At 37.2% G+C, this 21468-nt stretch overlaps 1 long non-coding RNA gene across 2 annotated transcripts in view; it reads left to right on the forward strand.

Annotated features, from left to right (window-relative positions):
• LOC105853351 overlaps window positions 1-21468 on the forward strand; it is a 329248-nt gene that overhangs the window by 167923 nt on the left and 139857 nt on the right. For both annotated transcript variants that reach the window (XR_001145186.1, XR_001145187.1), the window contains exon 5: window positions 9629-9989. This is a non-coding gene — a long non-coding RNA (uncharacterized LOC105853351). The remainder of the gene's footprint in view (window positions 1-9628; window positions 9990-21468) is intronic.

Below are 21468 nucleotides of genomic sequence, written 5' to 3' on the forward strand. Positions count from 1 at the left end.
GGCTTAGGTTGTATTGGTACCCACATATAGATAAATATAATTTCTTATTTTTGCTTACTATTTAAAATGTGTCTCAAGGATTAAAATCTAGGTAGAATATCACCAGCTGCTATTTGTAATTAGCAATCTTGGCTTGGATGGGAAGGAGAGAAAGATTCCATCAATCTTCCAGCAAATGCCAAATTTCAAGGGACTAACATTAACTATCAGTCTCTCCATTTGAACTTCAACTCTGAAGTTGTCAATGGACACAGAGATGGCAAGAAGTCATAACATGTGAAAACTCTGGAGAATGGAATAATGAATGCAGCACCCCATAGGATCTGTGTAGAGCACTTTAAATTGTAGGGGTGGTCCTCCCTGGTGGCGCAGCGGATTAAAGCACAGCACTAAGAAGCTTAAGCCACCAGCATGATTTCGATCCCCACCTGCCCCGGAGGTGACCACATGGAGTGGCAGACCTCTCCTGACCCGCCCGCTGCTCCCCTCAGCAATGTACTTCGATGATCTGCCTGTTCTGCTCCCCACTCTGTCTCTGGTGAAGCCTCTCGCTGCCCCTGAGCCTCTGGACAAATAAATAAATATTATTTATTTATTTATGGACAAATAAATAAATATTATATATAAAAATCTAGGAGACTGTTTCTAAGATCTTTGCATTTAGTCCTTTTTTTCATTCTATGAAGGACAAATTGAGACTAAAAACATTAGGAGGAACACAGGGAAGCCAAAGGACTTGAGAGAGTCAACCTGATTCTGCTGACACAGAAAGCAAGAGACCAAAAATAGAGACTTGGAATTACAGATACAGAGAAAGGAGAGAATTGTGCTGGGGATCTTCAGGTTTACATCTGCAAAGTATGAGACGCCAAAATAAGTTGGACTGAAATTTTCAGATGACATCAATGTTCTTCACAGAGTTGCATCTAACAGCTGCATTTTTGTGATTGAAATTTAATTTCAGAAGATGGCTAATATTTTTGCTTTTGTAAAATGTTATATTAAATTATGTGAAACAGTTTTCAGATTGCATGGGGTTCAATCTAATATTGATCACATTGTTCCTCTTTTTTTTTTAAAGATTTATTTATTCGTACAGAACTGGGGTACAGGCTAGAGGTGCAGAGACGGTGAGAGGATTCACCAGAGACAGAGTGGGGAGCAGAACAGGCAGATCAATGAAATACACTGCTGAGGGGAGCAGCAGGTGGGTTAGAAGAGCTCTGTCGCGCCATGTGCTTCACCTTGCACATGGTTGGGGATCGAACTCCTAGTAAAGCGGCTGAGGCTAGCTTGCAGTTCTGCATCCTACCCCCTTGCACCATTAGGTAGGGCCACATTGTTCCTCTTAATGCCCTTAGAGTCACAGATTTGGGTTTCAGCTGTTGCTTTGTTGCATGCTAGTTGTGTGGGAAAACTTCTTCATAGGATAGATTCATTTTATTCATCCAGAAAGTTTGAATAATATTATCATATTATTCAACCTTATCATCATAAGGTTAGAATGAAAATTAAACGGGTTGATTTTTTTAAGCCCAAGAAATATTCAATAGCAGCTCTTACTAAATTTTATTATCATTAAACATCTTTTTTCATGTCATTTCCCCCTTACTTGAATTCCTTCTCTGACTTTCCAGTGTCCTTGAAATAAAGAAAACTCCATAAAATGTCTTAGAAAGCCCTTATGGCATCTGATTTTTGCTTGTTTTACTGATCTCACTATTTGCAATTCCCCAAAATTCTATAAATAATTAACACAGCTGTGTCAACGTGAAGGCTTCCTCAGCAATGCCTATTTACTCTTTTTCCTTTTCCCGAGATACCTAGTTCTTCAGCTTATCTTTCTCCATCCTACTCATAGGGGCTATTTTGTCCTGGTCACTTTTCAACAACAGCTATGCTGGGTTAAATTACTAGTGAACCCCCACAGGATATTGTATTTTGCTACTACTCTTTATTAAATTCTTGGTTTTCTGCCCTGTGGGAGCTGCCATATCTGGCTTCGTTTCCATCAACTCCCACAGATGAGGATAGTGTTCAGCTCAAAAGAGATGGTGATTTGAGGAGCTCATTCATTATCTGCAAAGGCTTCACATCTTAGTAACTTACATTTCAGCAAATTCAATTTTTATATTCTCCCAGACACTACTTTTTCCTTAGACACATCTCACAGATGTGTGGGCTGGCAGATGAGTAGAAAAAATTCCTGCATCATTACCAAGAACTCATAGAATGTTAATTCTATGTAAACAAATAAGCATTACATGGAATGGTGGCTAGTTTCTGCTAACATTAAGTATTTCTTTGTTAGACTTAATTGGAGTTTAAAGGGCAATGGAACATTTGAAGTTATGAACTTAATGAAAATATTCTAAATGTGATTGGAAAGTATTATTTACCAATATACAGAATAATTAAGGAGGGAGAAACTCTTAGGAAATAACATTTTAACCACTGTTATAAATGTTGTTAATTTTTCCTTTCAAATTTCTGCTTTCAGGTTTTTATTTGGTTTATTTAGCTTACTTTTCTTTAAATAAGGAAGAATTTGAATTATTTTATATTAGTAAAAGGAAAAAAGATATTTGGATTTTAAAAAATCAACACTTTTGCCTTAGGATAATGTGATGTTTCCAACTTAGAAATTTACACTAGACATACTATGTTTAAAACTTATGTACTCTGGTTACCAAATGTGTGGTAGAGTTCCCTCTCTAAGCAAATCCATAACACTTGGGGTACAGTTCAGGGGTAGAAAATTGATTGCAAATCTGTGACACCAGCTATGTGTCCTGTATATTCATCCTATTCAAATCCTACAGGGTAAGGACTGAGTCCTCTAAGTCTGTCTTTACTAACTCATAATTTGTCCTATGCCTTAATAGGGGAGGGTTGATGCAATTAGAATGTGGCTGTTCCTCTTACCTTTCAACTGTGATCCCTCTTAATTTCTGTGGTTGTGCCTCATCTCATGTTAAGAGATTTTCACAGTGGTGACTGTCTGTCGAGTGGCTACTTGGTTTTTATGTGAGGGCAACTGAAGCCAAGAACAACCTATGTTATCATCTTGATAATGTCACCACCTGCTACCTGGTGGTGGCTTAGTTAAATCTGTAGCCTGTCTCCCTTCCCCAGAGATCAGGGCATAGAAATGACAGTTCCAATTCTCAAATCAAGAAGTCAGATCGATAAACCTTGCAACTGAGCCCCTATCCTGAGGTGCTTCCTTTAATTCATTAACATAAATTCAGGTACGGTTCAAAGAGGTTTGTTTTGAATGTTGAAAGACTTTTCTCTTAGACTTTTCTCATTTAGAAAATTCCAACAGTTTTAGAAGCTCTGGCATAAATGAGAGGAGGCAAAACATATAATTTCTTACTATAAATCATACAACCATAGAGGCTAATTTAGTGCTCTTTTAAATGCTGGTTAATTTTATCATTCTGAAGAATAGTTCAGTCTGTTTCCAAATGGGAGGAGAAAAATAAAGCTTCTTATTTTATTTTGGGATTACTATTTTAATGGTCTCCTTTTCACATTAAATGTTTTACATTCTTTATGAAGTTAAAGAGTTATTTTAAGATAGAATACTTTACAATGATAAAGAGTGTTCACGTATTTTCTCATTTGGGATTCTTGTCAAAATTTTGTGATGTGACCCTAAATGTGGAAATGCAGTTTGAAAAATGTGAACTAATTGCCACTGTCCATTTAGCTGTAAGGAAGACTGACTTTTGCGGACAGGTACAGGTCTTCTCAAAATTAAATAACTATAATGTAATTGATAACCAATATATTTTAAATAAGTATTTTCTGTTTTTCTTATCAAATGTTAATGATAACTTCCATTCTTTTTTTAAAACTATTTCTCCATGATTTCACACCAATGAAAGCTTTAGTTCATAATACTTGTCATTTTGCTCCCAGAAAACACAGAGAATTGTCAATGCTTATAATTACGCATACACACACACTCACACACACATACCCATAAATTCATTTAAATGTAAGCTACTAAAGATTTTAGGACAGATCATGGGCCATTCGTTGCATTTTCCACAGCAAGTTGCTTCAAGCTTCAAGGTCTTGGAACTTTTCCTTTGCTTGTATTTACTGCAGAAACATCTGTGATAATCCTACTTAAAATATTCATTTGTTTCATCACCTTTCAATTATCACCTCCCAAGTGCCCTTGGAAAATAGGAAACAAAACAAAACAAAAAGCGCTTGTGTGAATGGAACTTAAACATAAAAGAAACTGTATTTATTGCCTAGTGTTTAGTTTTCTCATAGGACTTTTGGTCACACAGACTTTTGATAAAAAGTGAAAACACACTTTACAGTTATTCCCTTTTCATAGTACAAATGTTTAACCTCTAACAAAACATTATTTGAGATTTCTCTTCTCTCCTAAGGAATACCAGGGCAGAATAATATGGAGGAAGAATACTTTCCTTTCATGTTATGACTGAATTTTCATATTATAAAAAATAAAATGGGACAGTGCTAAGCTTTCCTCTTGCCTTCCTGCTTCCCTCCTCCATATCTCTTCCTTCCTTCTTCCCTCCTTCCCCTTTTTAATTGAGGTAATGTTGATTTACATTTAACTTTACATTTCTCTCTACCTTTTTATCATTCTCCTAACTACAAGGACTAAGTGTGTGGCTGGTGGTGTTTGCTGTGACTCGGGACAGACTTATTGACTTGCTATTAGATTGTCTACTTGGTCCTGATTTCAGTGTCATTTTTGATCATTTTACTTTGGGCCATCACCCTTAACTTCATGGTTAAGAATACAAAAGCAGCTGATCTTGGTCATAATAGTATTCCTCAATGCTGAGCTGTTTTCATTCATTCAATAGAAATTCAACCTTATTTCCTGCAAACAATTTCCTTCGTACATAGCCTCCCCCAACATCCATGTTATGCCTTCATTTGTATTTTTATAAAAATTGGCCCTCCCTGGTGGTGTACCAGCTTAAAGTGCAGCACTGTGAAACTATCCTTAGCTATTGCAGTTTGAGTGTGATGCCCTGCTAGGGAGATGACCCACATGGCATGGCAGACCTCTCTTACCTTGCCTGCTGCTTCCCTCAGCATCGTTCTTTAATTGATCTGCCTCTTCTGCTCCCCACTCTGTGCCTGGTGATCCACTCACCACCTTCACCTCTGACCTGTACCCTAATTCTCATATGTATAAATAAATAAAGCTTAAAAATATATAAAACTTAGGAATTTGGGGAAATGTAAATTTGGAATCATACTAAATCGGAAATTTTAGGGGAAAAAATCTTAACACTTTTCTTCTGCCTTGAAAATAGCTTATTGAAAATGGCACAATGGTTAACTAAAACAAAATTTAGCAAATCATTTCTGTAAGTAGAAGGATACAGATGTAAATATATAGTTTTATGTCATTAAAAGGAGCCATGCTTTGGAGTCCCAACACATTCTCTTTCTCTGTAACATCATCTTTATTTCTGAGCACCAGAACTGGAGTCAGAAGAGAACTTTAATCAGTGTTCTAATAGCCACTTTCTATGTAAGCTTGGACAAGGCTTTTAAAATAGTTAGATTCTTCCCTGCAAAATGAATGTTCTTCAGTCTATAGTTGCTGTATGGTATTCTTTAGATAAGTGACTTTATTATACCCTGAGGTCTCCTGACACGCAGAGATCACAAGTCATAGAAAAAAAAAACTGAATTACTATATATGTCTCTTAAAGCAGAATATAGTTGGCATATTTTAGAAAATTTTCAATAAAACGGAAAAGTTTTTTCATTAACATGTAGCTTCAAGTTCTTGTTTTAGAATTTATATGTATGATTAGTATTTTGAAATGCATTTTCCCATAATTTATAAAGTGATATGGGCACTAAATTTAAAGTTCAAAAATATATATCCCTTTTTTTTAGTTTTTGACATTATACAAGAGCTATCCCCTAATTGTCTCTGTGCATAACAAACATACTTTTAAGGTGATGTTTGATGTAATGCCTATTTAGGCAGGAAACTTAGCTTTCTGGAAAACCCATGGTTCCCTTTGTTGAGAAAAAAAAGTTGACTTTGTTACCATAGTGATACTGAGTTAATGAAAACATAAAGCATTTGTAATCTTTATAAGCAAGAGCACATCCTAAAATTCTAGGGATACAGAGTGAATATTAATATACTAACCACTGAAAATAACAAGTTCTAGAATATCCAAGAAGATTTGAGAGAGTGGCCTTTTGTTTGATTTACTCTTGTGACCCCCAGGAACACTTATTAAAGAAGACAATATAGCAACAAGAGAGAGGCTATTGCAGGTTCTGCCTGCTAAGGAAATGAAGGAGAAAAATACCTTTCTCGCTAGGAGGTAAACAGAACAAGAATAAGAGTTAAAAGCAGAAAGCTGTGCAGTCAAGTTTTGCATTACCAATAAAACACAGCTCTAAAGACATTATATATTATATCCATTCAACAATAAAAATGTAAGTAGCTTTTATATAGAAGGCATTGAAGATATTCAGACAGTAAGTCCTAAACCTCAACGGGCTTAGGAGTTGAAAGAAAAAACAACAAATAAACATAAAGTGCAATGATTGTAGTTTAAAAAATCATGTGTAGGGATAAAGGAACAACCTCACTACCTTTTGTTTATAAGTCTAGTAATTAGAATTGGAAAGCCCCTGATGATGATACTATTCATATTCCTGTAAGGGCTGCATGCAATGTTTGTTGCTCTGAGGTAGTGGGGAATTGAAAAAAAGAAGCTCTCATCTTTGATTGGCATGATAATTTTTGTTGACATCAATGGACACATTTATAGTTCTATTCTCTTGATTTATAAAACCCAAAAGATCCTATACTTTGTCTTAAGAACTCAGTTATACTGCTATACATTTGTCTAAGATTTTTTTAAATTTATTTATGTCTTGTAACATGCATAAGATCTGCTGTCTGAAATGAACACTCACTAAATGGAGAAATGAGCCTACTAAAAAAAATATAGAATAAACTCCCTCAATGACCTTCTAAAGTGATGTCAGCATCATAAGCTGGTTTTTACTCTTAGCTATCAGATAACTCCTAATTAGAAACAGTTAAAAATTGAAACTGAGAATTGAAAACAGCTACCAATACGTAACTCGGACTATTGTGAAGACTGAAAACGTGAGCTATGTTAACAGTTAATTGAAAGGACTTTTGCTTGGGATGATCACTCAAGCTTTCGATGAAATCATGAGACCACTCTGTCTTGGAAACTTTTTCACTCCACTGGCAGTCACACAATTTGTATTTCCCCTCCAAGGTTGTCATCTTTCCCTTTTCACAGACTTCCTAAGGTCACCAATATTTTTCTTCATTTGCTATGTAGCAGTGAGAGAGGCGGGGAGTGATCCAGACAACAGTAGCCAGTCAGGGAAAACAAAATCAGCCCTATGGCTTCTTCGCCTCTCCCTTACCAACAGCTGGGATACATTTTGTCCTTTCTGATACGCTCCAACCAATTTACCCATGTCCTAAATTACTAGTCTCTCCTATGAATACTTTTCTCTGCCCATATACTGAAGGCAGGGTAATGTGTGATATCACTACAGGGAGAAATGAACAGAGAAAAAAATATTAATGTAAAAGCTGTTGTAGACTTCATTGTTCAAGAACAGGATTCCTCTGAAAGGAAAATAGTGCTTTCTCTTTTTTCTGGAGATTTCCAACTTATCAAGATTGCATGGAATTTTTAAGCTTTTGTCAGTGAAGACTCAATATTTTTTTTTAAAGATTTATTTATTTATTTTTATGCACACAGAACTTGGATACAGACCAGTAAAGACCCATAGATTTTAAAGGAAGTTTCTTCCTAATATCTCTCTCTCAATCAATAAAAATGTGAAGTGAATCAGCCTGCTTTTGTTGCTTCACAGCTGAAGTTCCCAGAGGCTTAATCAATACAAATATTTCTGCTATTTGTCCTTCCTAAAAATTTTTTTTCCCTTGATTTTAGAATTTCCCACATCCAAGTAATCACCTGTGCTGCTACAGCAACATTGTTTTCTGCGTCCTTTCTGGTGGCTTGGGGCCTCGCTTTCCTGCAGTTGGATGTCTTTTGAGTAGTAATGGTGGCTTGCTCTCTGAGAACCTATCTTTCTCCTGTTAGATTTTATCCTGCTCCAGTCATACTCCATAATGCATGATCCTCAGTAGCAACTTAAAATATGTCTCTTTTTGTCTTAGTTTCCAGCACACATTCTCCTAACTTGCAATTTAGTTTCTCTTTTGAGGAGAATCCTCTGGCTTCTGGCCAGGTTTCCCCTGCCTTTGTGTTAATCCTGATTTAACTACAATCCCAAAGCATGTTTATTGTGATTCTTCTCCTTTTTGAGTTTCAGAGAAACCTCCATCCCCAAAGAAGATTTTCCAGAACAAAAGTTTCTAAAAACTTATTTAACCATTAATATACAATATTCATTATACCTAAGTTTAGCAGATAATGCTCCCCAACTATAAATTGATTAGTGAAAAAATACACTAGTTGCAGTTTATACTCACAGTCTGAAGTTCTGAACTCCATAATTCTCATAAAAAAAAAAACCAGAATTTAGATTATAAGTGGTGATTATTTGGGGAATAGAAGGTTAGTGAAATCTGTGAGGTTGGGTATGTTGCACGAGTGCACGTTTAGCTCAAAATCTCACCCTCTAGTGCCTAGCTAATATCTACTCCTGTCCTTGAGATCTAAAGTCTGAAAAGAAATGCAGTGAAAGATTTGTCTCTTGTACCTTAAAACATCTAAATACTTAACCCTTTCTTTTTTTGGTTTGTTTCTAAATGGTATTGAAACCCGCCTTTTTTTTTTAATTTTAAAACAATTTGGAAAATTTTTTTTCCATCTCAATTGTAATCCCCGTGGGTTTCCCATCATCCGGTATTGAAACCTTTTAACCAGAAGTTGTGCCTGCATTAGCAGTGTGGTCAAATTGCTGTTACTGCCTCAACTCAGCATATCCTAATTCCCGTGGTCCTTGACCCCAAATGAAATCCCGGTGTTTTGATTTTTGTGTCAAGTTAGTATCCTACTCAATGCCCCATGTGATGAAGAATAGGTCGTATGACACATGAATCTCTCCTATTGCATTGGCTCTGATAAGCCATATATATAAACATCATAGTAGCGAGGATTTAAAATTTTGCTTTATTAATGGTTGTGAATCATCCCCAACCCTTTCTTTAAGTCTATAAAATCAGCAGTGCTGGAATTTTATGCTTACTTTCGAATATGTGACACCAACTTCCTTCTCTTGTTTAACTGTTAAAGCTAGAACACAACTCTACTAGGCCTTCAGGCTACAAGATCTGTTTACAGGAGTGGTTTGAAATTTGAGGGTGCACTGGACTCACCTGGGAGGTTAGTTACATGGCAAATTGCTGGATGTCACCCCAGAGGTTTTGACCCAGTAGTTCTGGAGCAAGAATGGTGTATTTGTGCATCTAACAAGACCTCATGTGATTCTGATGACCCCATGCTCTGAAAACAGTAACTGATTAGCGTTCTGGATCGTGGAAAAGATGATCAAACCCCTGACCCCCTACTGCCATGGCCTAGTCAGAGTGTTTTAATTGTTTTTTTTTTTTTTCATTCAATAGGCACACCCTGCCTACACCCACCTCCCACTAAGTGGTCCTTGGCTGTCAGGTGCAATCAACAAGGGAAGTTAAGCTTCCGCCCAGCAGGGGAGCAAGTATAAAGGAGAGCGGAGAAGCCAAAAACCCACACTCAATTTTGCAGCTTTGTAGGATGTTCTCAATTTGAGAAGAGATCCTGTGAGCATTTCTGCATGAAAGCCAAGGGCAGGGGTCAGCGTTTTGCCTCTGAGGAGTTAGGTGTGGGGGAAAAGGGAAGATAAATTCTAAAGCAGCCAACAAAACACCGGGACTCCTCTGTGCGCCGGGATCATCCGCCATTCCAGAAGAGGATTTGGGGACCCCAGGATTGCGCAAAAGTAAGGTAAGTTTCAGCACTTGTGCATCTTATGCTGCAGTTTATTATTTGTGTGATCTTGGGAAAGTCGCTTAATTTCCGTTTCCTCATCTAAATGGGAATAATCTTTCTCGGAGCAGGGTATTTGTGGATATCGTGTCCAATAATGCTGTAAAATATGGAGTACATTGCTTTATCCATAATTTTTGTTGAAAATTGTAGCTTTTGTATTGAATTGAGAGGTTAGTAACATGTTTTGAAAGGTTAGCGACATGTCAGAAGCACACACACAGAAGCCTTAAGAAACTTCCGGTTAGGTTTCTGTTGCTTAGGGAACTCAGTGGACTAAATAAACGTAGTGGGCTAAAGCAACATACATTACCTTGTACTGCTGTAGGTTAGAAATTTTTTTTTTTTTAAGATTTATTTTCTCATATAGATCTGGGTTACTGGCCAGAGATGTGAGAGAATTCACCAGAGACAGAGCAGGAAACAGAACAGGCAGATCGACGAAGTACACTGCTGAGGGGAGCAGCGGGCGGGTTAGGAGAGGTCTGCCACACCATGTGGTCACTTCGGGGGGCAGGCGGGAATTGAACTCATGCTGAAGCGGCTTAAGCTTCTCAGTGCTGTGCTTTAACCTGCTGCGCCACCAAGGAGGGCCAGTAGGTTAGAAATTTTAACACAAGTCTTACTGGGATTAAAGCAGTGTATTACAGGGTTGCATTCCTTTTTGGAGACTTTAGAATTGTTTTCTTGACATTTTCAGATTTTTAGAGGATGTGCATTTTGACCAGTGGCCTTCTTCGGCCCTCAAAGTCAGCAAGATAGTATCTCCTTAATTCTGCTACTTTTGGTCATCACCTCTTTCTCTGACTCCTTGTTTGTTCCCCCGTATGGGTACCATGAGCCCAAACAAGTAATTCATCATAAGCTCATTTTTAAGGTCAGCTTTTTAGCATCCTTAATTCAAATTGCCTTGAAAGCTAACTTTCTAATGTTCCAGGAATAGGACAAGGATATCTTTGGGGAGAGGCTTAGTCTGATTTGCATAAGACGGCAAGTTGATTTTTCACTGTGTTTTATGAGGATGTGTTCAAGGCATGGGATTTTATTTATTTACCAGCATATATATATATATATATAATTTCACTACTCACCGTAGATCCAGGGATGAATAAAACTATTTCTAAAGAAACTTAGAACCTATCAGTGGCATACACACTAGTAAATATATAAAATAGGAAGGAATAGTTTATGGTAAATGGAAGGATTATCCCAGTGAGGGAGTGGCCCCTTCTATTTTAAATGGATTCAGGAGGATGCTTGAGACTTGAAATTTGTTTACTCATAGATTAAAGGGTAATCAGGAAAGTATTACTGATTGAACAGGGTGACATGACATGATGGAACTGCATGCAAAATTGCAAGTAAATTTAGCAAAACACGCACAAAACACACACACCAAACATAGAAATTAGGGTGGAGAAATAGATAGGAACCAGATTCCCAAATATCTCTTGGTATGCTGCTGCTTTGGCACAACTTCACAATACCTGCATCATAGCAATTTGGCTTTATTTTAAATCCAGTGGGGGTTGTATTGCTGTTACTTTGAAGCCAGATTGTAGAAGCCCTTGGCTTCCATGATGAGACTTCCACCTGTTCCCAGTGATCTCCTCCTCATCTGATTCAAATCACATAATTACTGATTATCACCTATATGCCAGCCACATGATCCATGCTCTGAAGATTAAAGCACACAGTCCCTAACCTTTGAGCATTGTCAGGAAGAACAGAAAATATAATTATGGTTTATTGTGGGAAGTGATGGAAATGAGCTGTGTATATTGTTTATTTTGTCTTGTCGCCTACTGTCTTGCAATGTTCTTTCCATGTGTGTATTGGTTTTGATTACTCACTGCTACTAATGTCTTTGAAAACAGGCGTACGCTGAGCAGTTGCTCAGAAAATCAGTCGCTCTCATTTCTCTTCATTTGGATTAGCAATGAGAATGGTTTCCATCAACAGCTGTACATAGTCATTTGTCTGATTTTTTTTCTTTCCTTTTAAAGAAGTCACAGTGTCATTTCATAAGCATTGCAAATCAGTGTTTGAATTTTAATGTTTCCAACACAATTTCTTACTGTGTTCTGCAACCATCCCAGGTTGGGTAGGTTCCATGTCAGTTTAGGCAACTGAAAAGAGAATTTGGAGCTTTTGGCATTATCCCCACCAGTTAGGGGCAAACAGGCCCACAGGAAGATAGCAATTTGGGGCTCCCTTTCGCTCTCCACCACACTTCCCTGTACCATCCTTTCCTGCACTTCCATGCTCTGTCACTCAGCTCAGATGGGCCCATTTACACATGTCCACAGCACACTCCTGCTGTCCATGAGTCCTGAGTATCAGACCACAGGTGTTGATCATAGATGCTGATGGCAGGTTGGGAGGGGCTGATAACTTCCATTTACCCTACAAAGTGTCACTCTCCTTTTATTCCCTAAGACCTCTCTTTGTAAGTTAACTTTTTATTACGGTAGTTATATATTACATCAGTCTTCATTTTGTGAACTTTTTCCATCTTGGTTATAATCCCCGTGGACTTACCACCACCACTTGATGGTGATGACTATGCCATCACCATAGCCCTGTGCTCTCTTCCCGCCCCATTCCCTTTCCACCTCCATAAAATGTCTCTGGTTTATAGTTGTTCATTGTTTTAGTTTTTACTTTATTTCATTTGCATCTCCATTTTAATTCACTGCCCCCACCACACCCCCCAATCCTTTACACTCTTGCCAGATGACTGAAACCATCTGGCATTTTTCTTTTTCTTTCTGGCTTATTTCACTAAGCATTATCTCATCCAGCTCCATCCATGTTGCTATAAATTAACTTTTTAAACAGTAACTTTGATAAGTACTGTTTCTTTTAGCCTGATTGCATTCTTGTGCTGCAATGAAAAGGACCTTAGCTATTACTGTTTGATAAGATAGTGTTTTATTTTTAAAAAGATTGATTTATGCATACAGAACTGGGGAACAGGCCAGAGTAGGGGGGACAGTGAGAGGATTCACCAGAGACTCTCCAATCCTTGAGCCTAACAATATCTAGGCTTTCTCAACTGCAGTCGTCAAGTTTGTACAACTTTAAAAATCATGTGTCCCAAATTACACACAGAAACTTTCATTTTGTAAAAAGTTTACCTCTTCATACTGGTAACCATACCATGCTCCCCATTGGTAACCATACCATGCTCCCCATTGGTAACCATACCATGCTCCCCATTGGTAACCATACCATGCTCCCCATTGGTAGCCATACCATGCTCCCCATTGGTAGCCATACCATGCTCCCCATTGGTAGCCATACCATGCTCCCCATTGGTAGCCATACCATGCTCCCCATTGGTAACCATACCATGCTCCCCATTGGTAACCATACCATGCTCCCCATTGGTAACCATACCATGCTCCCCACCAAAGCACATGAAGTGAACTACCCTAGTCCATCAGTACTCCCATCATCCTTGTCCTCGACCATTCCCCTACCCCACTATTAACCTAAATTTTAGTGTTACAACTATAATTTCACTAATAGAAATCACATTGAAATCCTATGTATATTATTTCCATCTGTACTTTGTATTTCAACCTAATTGTTTAAGACTTAAAAAGTGGTTATTAGATTGAGGCCAGTGAAGTGTCTCTGGTCCACTTCATTCTTCTATAAGATAATCAATTAGAGTTGGCAAAGAATGTAAGATACAGTATCAGAACTCAAGTTGTATGTAATGCACAGGAGGCCTTTGAGGGAAACATGCAGTTTTCCTTAACTGATGTGACAGTATAGAAGTGAAAAATGAGCAGTGACACATTTTTAGAAATTTTGTACATATCACTTAAAAAACCAGTTATGAGTCTTTGTTAGATGGATTTTTCAAAACACATCAAATTGTTACCTCTCATCTCCCACTTCAGTATACTTGATTGCGATAAAGCCTTACATACCTAACTCAAATATTTTCTTAGCAGCTTTTTTACTAAAATTGTATTTTAATAATAGTTTAACATCTAATTCCGTATTAGTCATACTTTTCCATTCACTTGTTTTTAGATTCATTTCTTATGTTCAAATGAAGAGCAAAAAACCAACAATCCTTAATGATTTGATTTTTTTTTTCCCCTCCAAAACAAGGTTAGGATGTAGTTTTATGGTTGACTCCTGCTTACTTGTTCATCTTTCCCAGTGGTACTGTGGGTAGTTGTCACCTATACCTTTAACCTCAAATGACTGGTGGAGAATATATTGGTTGGTGTCAGCACTTGGATTTGAGTATTATTGATGTCCTGAACACTTGCCTTTCTGGAACTAAATTTCCTTTCTAATAAAGCTTGGAAGATAATAGTCAGCTCCCTAGCTGGTTATGTAAGGATGACCAGATACCATATGGCATGAATTTAATAGTGGTTTTGTGCTCTGTGCAAGGTTTTGAATATGGTTTATGAAAGCAACTTTTTGTTTTTCACTTTTTCCAAATGTTTCAGACTAAACAAATATATTAATTGGGCAGTTAATGCCATATTGTTTTTAGTGCTCAAGAAGTGACTGCTTTGAAAATTGTACTTTTATTCCAGCAGGACAATTTGTTCTTTGAACAAAGGAGTTTTAAAAAAGTATAAAATACTAACAGTATAGTTTTGCCTACAGTTTGCAAAACACCTCATTTTGATCTCACTTCTGAAGCAAAATAAGAAATAGAGGTCTGAATTAAAATTCAGGCTTAGCTCATAACACAGTGTGGGCACTATTTCATAGTGTGAGGTCTTTAAGGTTGTTCTGGCAACTGGCATTAGTTAGATTAATAAGAGAACTATGGCAAATTCATACAAGTTGGACACTCTTTGTCTTCTTCCTCTTGTAAACATCATTAATGATCTCAGAGATGCATTCCTTTAAATATTTTAAAAGAAAACTGTCTTCAACCCTGATGGGAATGTTTATTACCTGACTTCTTGGAGGTAACAATTTGTTTTATGCTAAGAAAAAAATTGATCCTTTTTTCCTAAGCAAGTAATCTTGAGAGACTTTCAACTTTTCTTTTTAATCTTGCTCATCTGTAGTACCTGTGAATCAATAACCCATTCAGATTAATTTGCATTCTTCCTTTTTCTCCCCTGGTACATAGCTTGGCATAGTCACTGCAGACTCACTGCCATCATGGTCCCAGCAACCATGTGATTTGCAGCTGTTGATGTTCTAACAACTAGGTCAGCTCACTTCACAGCCTGGCAACTGGCGGCTCCTACTGTAACACCTGGCACCAAGCCACATTTTTCTTAATCTCACCCCGCTTCCTCCTCTAGGTTTCTTGCCCTCCCCAACAAAAAAATTTGTATAAATATATATCTACTGCTGGTACGAAAAGTCATGGAGTTGAATTGAGACTTCACACATTTTATCTATACCATTTTGGACAAGTCACTTATCAAATCCCATTATAAATGCCAAGTTTATGCCTATTTTAGCCACTTGGTTCTAAAGACATAGTAAGAAGTCACTCCTGGGACTCTGTGGTGAGGCCAGGGGAAATGACTTGCTGAAAGTACTTTTGCAGCAATATAAATTGACTTTTTTTTTTAAACCATGTAAATTTATTATGCTGGAGTTTCTGCACAATCGCTGTGTTTGAAGGTAAAACGGTAAAAGATGTTATTCTTGACCTTGGCAAAACCTCCCCCTAGAACACTTTCAAGCATCACAACAATCCTTTGTGAAGAAACTAGGTGTGAAAAGAGACGCCTCAGAGTTCTGGTATCCTTCACAAGAACATGCTTTGAGTCCATTACATTAACTTGTAACCTGTATGACAGAGCTAACTTTCACTCCCTTCTAAAACCTAGTTTCTGTGGTAATTATTTAACTGGGGAACCAGAAACACTATATGGGATCCAGGAACTAGAGAGAATGGCAAGAACTAAAATGAAAAGAGGGACTTCAACACCTACATGTGGAAGTCAGCCTGTTTTTCCTTTCCCACCACCCATTGCTCTACATTTAGCTCCAAAAGGAAGACACGATGTCCATCTTCAAAGGAATTAAATTCTCATTAAGACTAAGGCTTTTAGGTGGGAACTGGCACTCAAATATAGTTCTCCAAAGACTGGCATTTGGGGGGGGGGGTGTCTCCCTGAAGAGCCATCACAGCTCTCCCACTTGTCTCAGTTGAAGTCTGAAAGGTCCTATGCACATGCTTATTGATCAGCATTTTTTGTACTTTTTTTTTCCCTCTCCTGTTTTACTTAAGCATTTTATGTGACTGAATTTTCTATGTTCTCTTAATAAAAAAATTATATGCTTAAAATATTGTGGCTACCCAGTTTGCAATACATATTTTTTATTTTGAGGTAGTATCATTTGAAGGCAGAATATTCCTAATTTCTCCCTCTGTTATAACATTGGTTTATTCATTTCATGCTGTAATAAACCAATTCATTGTTACTATTACTTTAGGCAACTGGTTATCTTTTTGGTCAATTAAGGATATGAAAATAAAATATATGTTATATATTTTAATTTTTTTTATTTTCATTTAGATTCAAGTTTCTGACTTCTCTTGTCTTAGTAGCTTTCCAGCTCTGCATTGCCTAATTGTCTTTGTTCACTCACACCTTCACATTAAAACTGTAATGCAAGGTATGTTGCAAGAAGTGACTTGAACCATTCCTTCTTGTGTTATGGTTTAAACAATGACTCTCCAATACAGCTATATATTGTATATAGGTCTCCTCTATGCAACCTAGCTTAAATCACACAATGTTTGATCTTAGATCTGAGGATATTTTCTTTTCTTTTTTTTTTTTTTTTTTGACACAACACAGTGCTTGACACAGAGGTATAAGGCATTGGTAATTAGTAGGATTTTCAAGGTGCTGCTGATAGAACAGTTGAAGATCAGTCTTACCATTTGGAAAGTGTGTTAGGTGACAAGAGTGCCTTGATGACTTCATTATTCCCATCGGAGCTTCATCCATGATGTGGAAGATTATGTGCTCTTAGAATTCTGAGCTTATAATATAAGCATCATTTAAAGGATGAAAATGCACACTGGGGATGTTTTAGGAGAGATGATGGCAATTTTAGTCATTGCCCCTTCGTCATCACAATAGATAGACACACACTTGCTGATAATTTGCTGTCCTGTTCCCTCTCTCTGTGACGAGGCAGAAGACAGAGTAGCTCATTTTTTGCATTTTATGTCTATTCCCCTAAAACTTATTCAAACTTTTCATGAAAGTTTTCATGTACGTTTGAGAATATTTGCAGAGATACTTGAAAAACTAATGCTTTGATCTCAATTACTTTGGGTTCCTTGTAACTGTGTAAAGACTAGCTACCAATTTTTTTGATCACTTAACTACTGCAGTGGTAAGTGAACATCATAACTTTGCAATATTTTAACATCTAGTGACATTTGTTAGGGAACTTACTGTTAGTGGTGATCTTTGAAATAATTCTTGAGACAGGAGATAATTTCCAGTTCTTAAAAAATGATGAAATTTACATGATCAACCACTTAGTATCCCACCAGTTGGTGTCCTCATAGCCATGCATCGTTTTCCCAAACTCACCCATGGCCCCACTTGTATTTCCTAAGTAACATTTTCAGGTAATTGTTATCAAGAGCATCTCCTTGATGCTGAAGAGCGGTCATATTAAGGGCATCTAGTCAGCTTTTCATTAAAGCTAGGGAGAGGACTGATGCTGTTATAGCTAATATAAGGTCATTTTAGTTAGCTAAGTATCGCAAAGGAAGTCTTTACTATTTAAATTCATGTACTCCAGCGCCTTTATGGAATTTGGCATTCCTGCTCTATTGCTAACTAGTTTGCATTTTGCTCTCCGAGCTTAGTATTGGCATCTGTTCATGGCTTCCATGAGTGCCCACTATGAATTCACGACTTGCAATTGTAGAACACTTGAGTTTGCAAAAAATCGTATCATTGTTCAGGTGATCTCATGAGTCAGGGTATATAATATACTCATTTTATAGGTCAGAAAAATGAAGATTTCAGTTCAAACAGGTAATGAGTTGAGAATAGAGCACACACTTCTCAAGTGGAAAAGACCTAGCCCAGAAACATGCTTAGTGAAAAAGCTTAGTGAATCAAGGTTTAATTCTTCTTAAAAATGATCTCCCCTTAAACAAAACCAGTGATCCTTATTTCTACATCTTCTGAGCAGAGAGAAAAGTTTTATTTCTTAGGATTCTGGTCATCCAAACTATCTATGACAATGCCACAATTATTTGGTTAAATCGTTTGTCTCCTGGCTTGGTGACCTTCAAAGGCAGGGTGGGATGTGATGTTAGGAGGCTCTTATCTTGGTGGTTGACCTTGTGGAAGTAGTTTGTCCAGCTTGAAGTGGAAATAACATAAATTATTAGATACTAATTTACTTTCCACACGGATCATAGATTTATTGGAGTCTAGAAATAGGGAAAATTAGCTTAAAATGGTTGGATTCTGGTGCCAGACTGGTGGAATTTACACATGACTTGCTACTTCTTAGCTGTGTGACCTTTTGAGAAGTCAATTAGTGTCTGTGTGCATCAATACTCTCCTTGGTAAAATGGGAATAGGAATGTTATAAAGCAGAGAATGCTATTGTGAAGTTAGTGAGCTTATATATAAAATACTTTATTGCCTTGTATGTGGTGTATATACACTAAAAACGCATCAGCTATTCTTAGTTAATATTCATGTGCTCTTTCCTATATTAGATATTGAATTACCCATATTTTCTCCTAACTGCATTCTAAGGTAGGAGCTTTTCTGTCTTATAAGGGAAGAAACTGGAGAGAACAGTGATTTTTTTTTTTTAAATTCATATTAAGTGGCAGTACAGCACTTAAAATCACGTCTTTGATGTTATTTGTTAAAAAACGATTATTTTCTAACACCAGTAACTTAGCAGTAGAAAATGTTGAAAAAGCCTTATTTCAAAGACTTCTGGGCATTTAAACTGACAAGAATAAGCTCTATCTTGTAAACTTTTTCTTGAAAATAAATGGTTCATATTACGGATAGTATTCAAAGTAACATACTACAAGGATTCTAACTTCCAGATGTCATTTTTCTAAAGGTAGTGATTCTTACTTCATAACTGCAAAGTGAAAAATGTTTAGAACTGATCTGTTTTGAACATTAAAAATTAGTTACATTGAGACATGTTTTCTTTTGATGCTAATGCAACACAAATGTCTGGAATAAGTTTAGATTGCAATGAGAAGGAATAATTCAGCTGTTGTATTGAATTCTTCTGTTGTGTGCTATGTGTTAAAATGCTTTACAATCGCCAATAATTTTTCACTATAAATTTAACATTTAACCTTTTACACAAGAAAATGAATTTGAAATACAGATGTTACAAAGATTTAAAGGTTATTAATTTTTTAGAAAGCATAAGTTTTAGAAAACTTAGACCCAGGTTGTAATTTAAATATTCCTGAAAGGAAAATTAAACTCTCTAAACCCTTTTCTCTATGAAAGAAAGGGTTGTTATAACTTCCCTAACAAAGCCTTTGTCAAACACAATACTTTACCAGGCACTTTATAAAGCTCCAATAAAAACCATTACTATTAAGATAAATCCATATAACAAAATAGGGACAAATATATACTAGTTTTCTCCAAATAAACACTCCATAGAATAATTTTCCCTCTAGATGTTTATATCCACGCAAAATATTAACTGTCATGAAAAAGTTGGAGGGAAGGCATGAATCATGGCAGGAGCAAGTGAACCCTAGCAAGTATAAAATCTATAGAGGTTGGTCAGAAAGCTGGAAATTGAGAAAGCTACAAATTGAGATGTTGTAGCCTTATACCTGAAATCTGTAGGTGGGCCACTGAGATGGGATTGTTTTTGTTTCAGTCTTGAAGTAGAAATTGCTTCTTTAGAACATCTTTTTCCTTAAAACCTTCAACTGGTAAGATAAAGCTCACTCACAGTATAGAGGATATTGTGCATTACTTACATTCAGCTGATTTCACCTGTTACTTGTGTCTGTAACCACCTTCACAGCAACATCTACACTAATGTTTGATAAAACAAGTAGGTGCTATCCCCTAGCCAAGTTGATGTGTGAAGCCAGATATCACACCATCAGCGTGTGTGTGTGTGTGTGTGTGTGTGTAATATGTGTGTTGCCCTGATGTGTTTGTGGATCATCTGCTCTGCTACATTAAGATGTCTTAGGAGCATTATTTTTTAAATTAATGTTTATTTTTACATATTTTGTGCCTTTTTCAATCTCGGTTGTAATCCCCATGGGCTTCCCATCACCAAATCACCCGTGTGCCATCACCATAGTCCAGTGCACTCCCTGTCTCCAATTTTTGATCCCATTCCCCACTCCATCCCCATAAAATGTCTCTGGTATGCAGTTCATTATTATTTTCTCCCCTAGTCCTTTATACCCCTGCTATGAGTGAAACCATCTGGTACTTTTCCTTTTCCTTCTGGCTTATTTTACTAAGCATGATCTAAGAGGGAGCATTATTAATGGAAGGCGAGTCCTAGGAATCACAATTTTAATACTGGAATTCTTGCACTGACACTAATTGGACAAGGGTGCAGGTGGCATGGCCCAGTCATGAAGCTGGAAAGTATACCTTGAGTCGTGGGGTTCATCTCCACTCAGGTCTGATCCCCTTTGGGGTCTAACACTCTTTCCACAAAGATGTCTTTAGTGCTGTCAAGGAAAAGCATCTCACAGATGTTACCACTGTGAACTCCACTGTTGTGCCAGGATGATGAAGTCACTTCCCCCTTAGTGACTGTGGTGGCTGCCTTATTTCCCAATGCTGGCTGCTGTGCAGGTGACAGACCACCAGTTGCTTATTTCAGTCACATTTGAGATATAGCTGGAACTTTGGAGGGAAATGTGGGTGTTAATCCACTCTCCATTTCTGATGCAACAGCTTAACACGCCTCTCCAAAGAAGATAATTCCAATACTGTCTTGTTGAAATGCAAGCCTAATGGAGAGCCATATGTTAACTGCATTGCGTATTCAGCCCACACATTCGGAGGCTCAATGCCATCTCTGTGAGATGGTGTATTTTTGAAAGAAAACAAAACAAGTGTTGGCCACCCCATCGTACAGGAAAAAAAAAATGTTCTCAGATTTTGAGAGTGTGTTGCTGACTGTTAACATCTCTGGTACTTGACTCAGAAAGGCAATCTATGGTGTTAGAGGATGACTTAACTAGCATATAGCAACTTTAATTGTTAGAGTAATTTTTCCATAGGCATCTTACTCTAGAAGACCAAAAGCCTGTTGATGTATTTTAAATACATAATGCATAGGTTATCAAAATAACCTATGTCTGCAAGATAAAAAGGAACTCAGACATTGGTTCACAGACACTGTTTTGCCCATGTGGACTGTCTCCTCAAAGACCACAAAGGAAACAATGTCTATGGTAACAGGCGGGGGG

This window comes from Condylura cristata, unplaced genomic scaffold, assembly GCF_000260355.1.
Source record: "Condylura cristata isolate star-nosed mole 26May11 unplaced genomic scaffold, ConCri1.0 scaffold00007, whole genome shotgun sequence".
NCBI classification, from domain to species: Eukaryota; Metazoa; Chordata; class Mammalia; order Eulipotyphla; family Talpidae; genus Condylura; species Condylura cristata.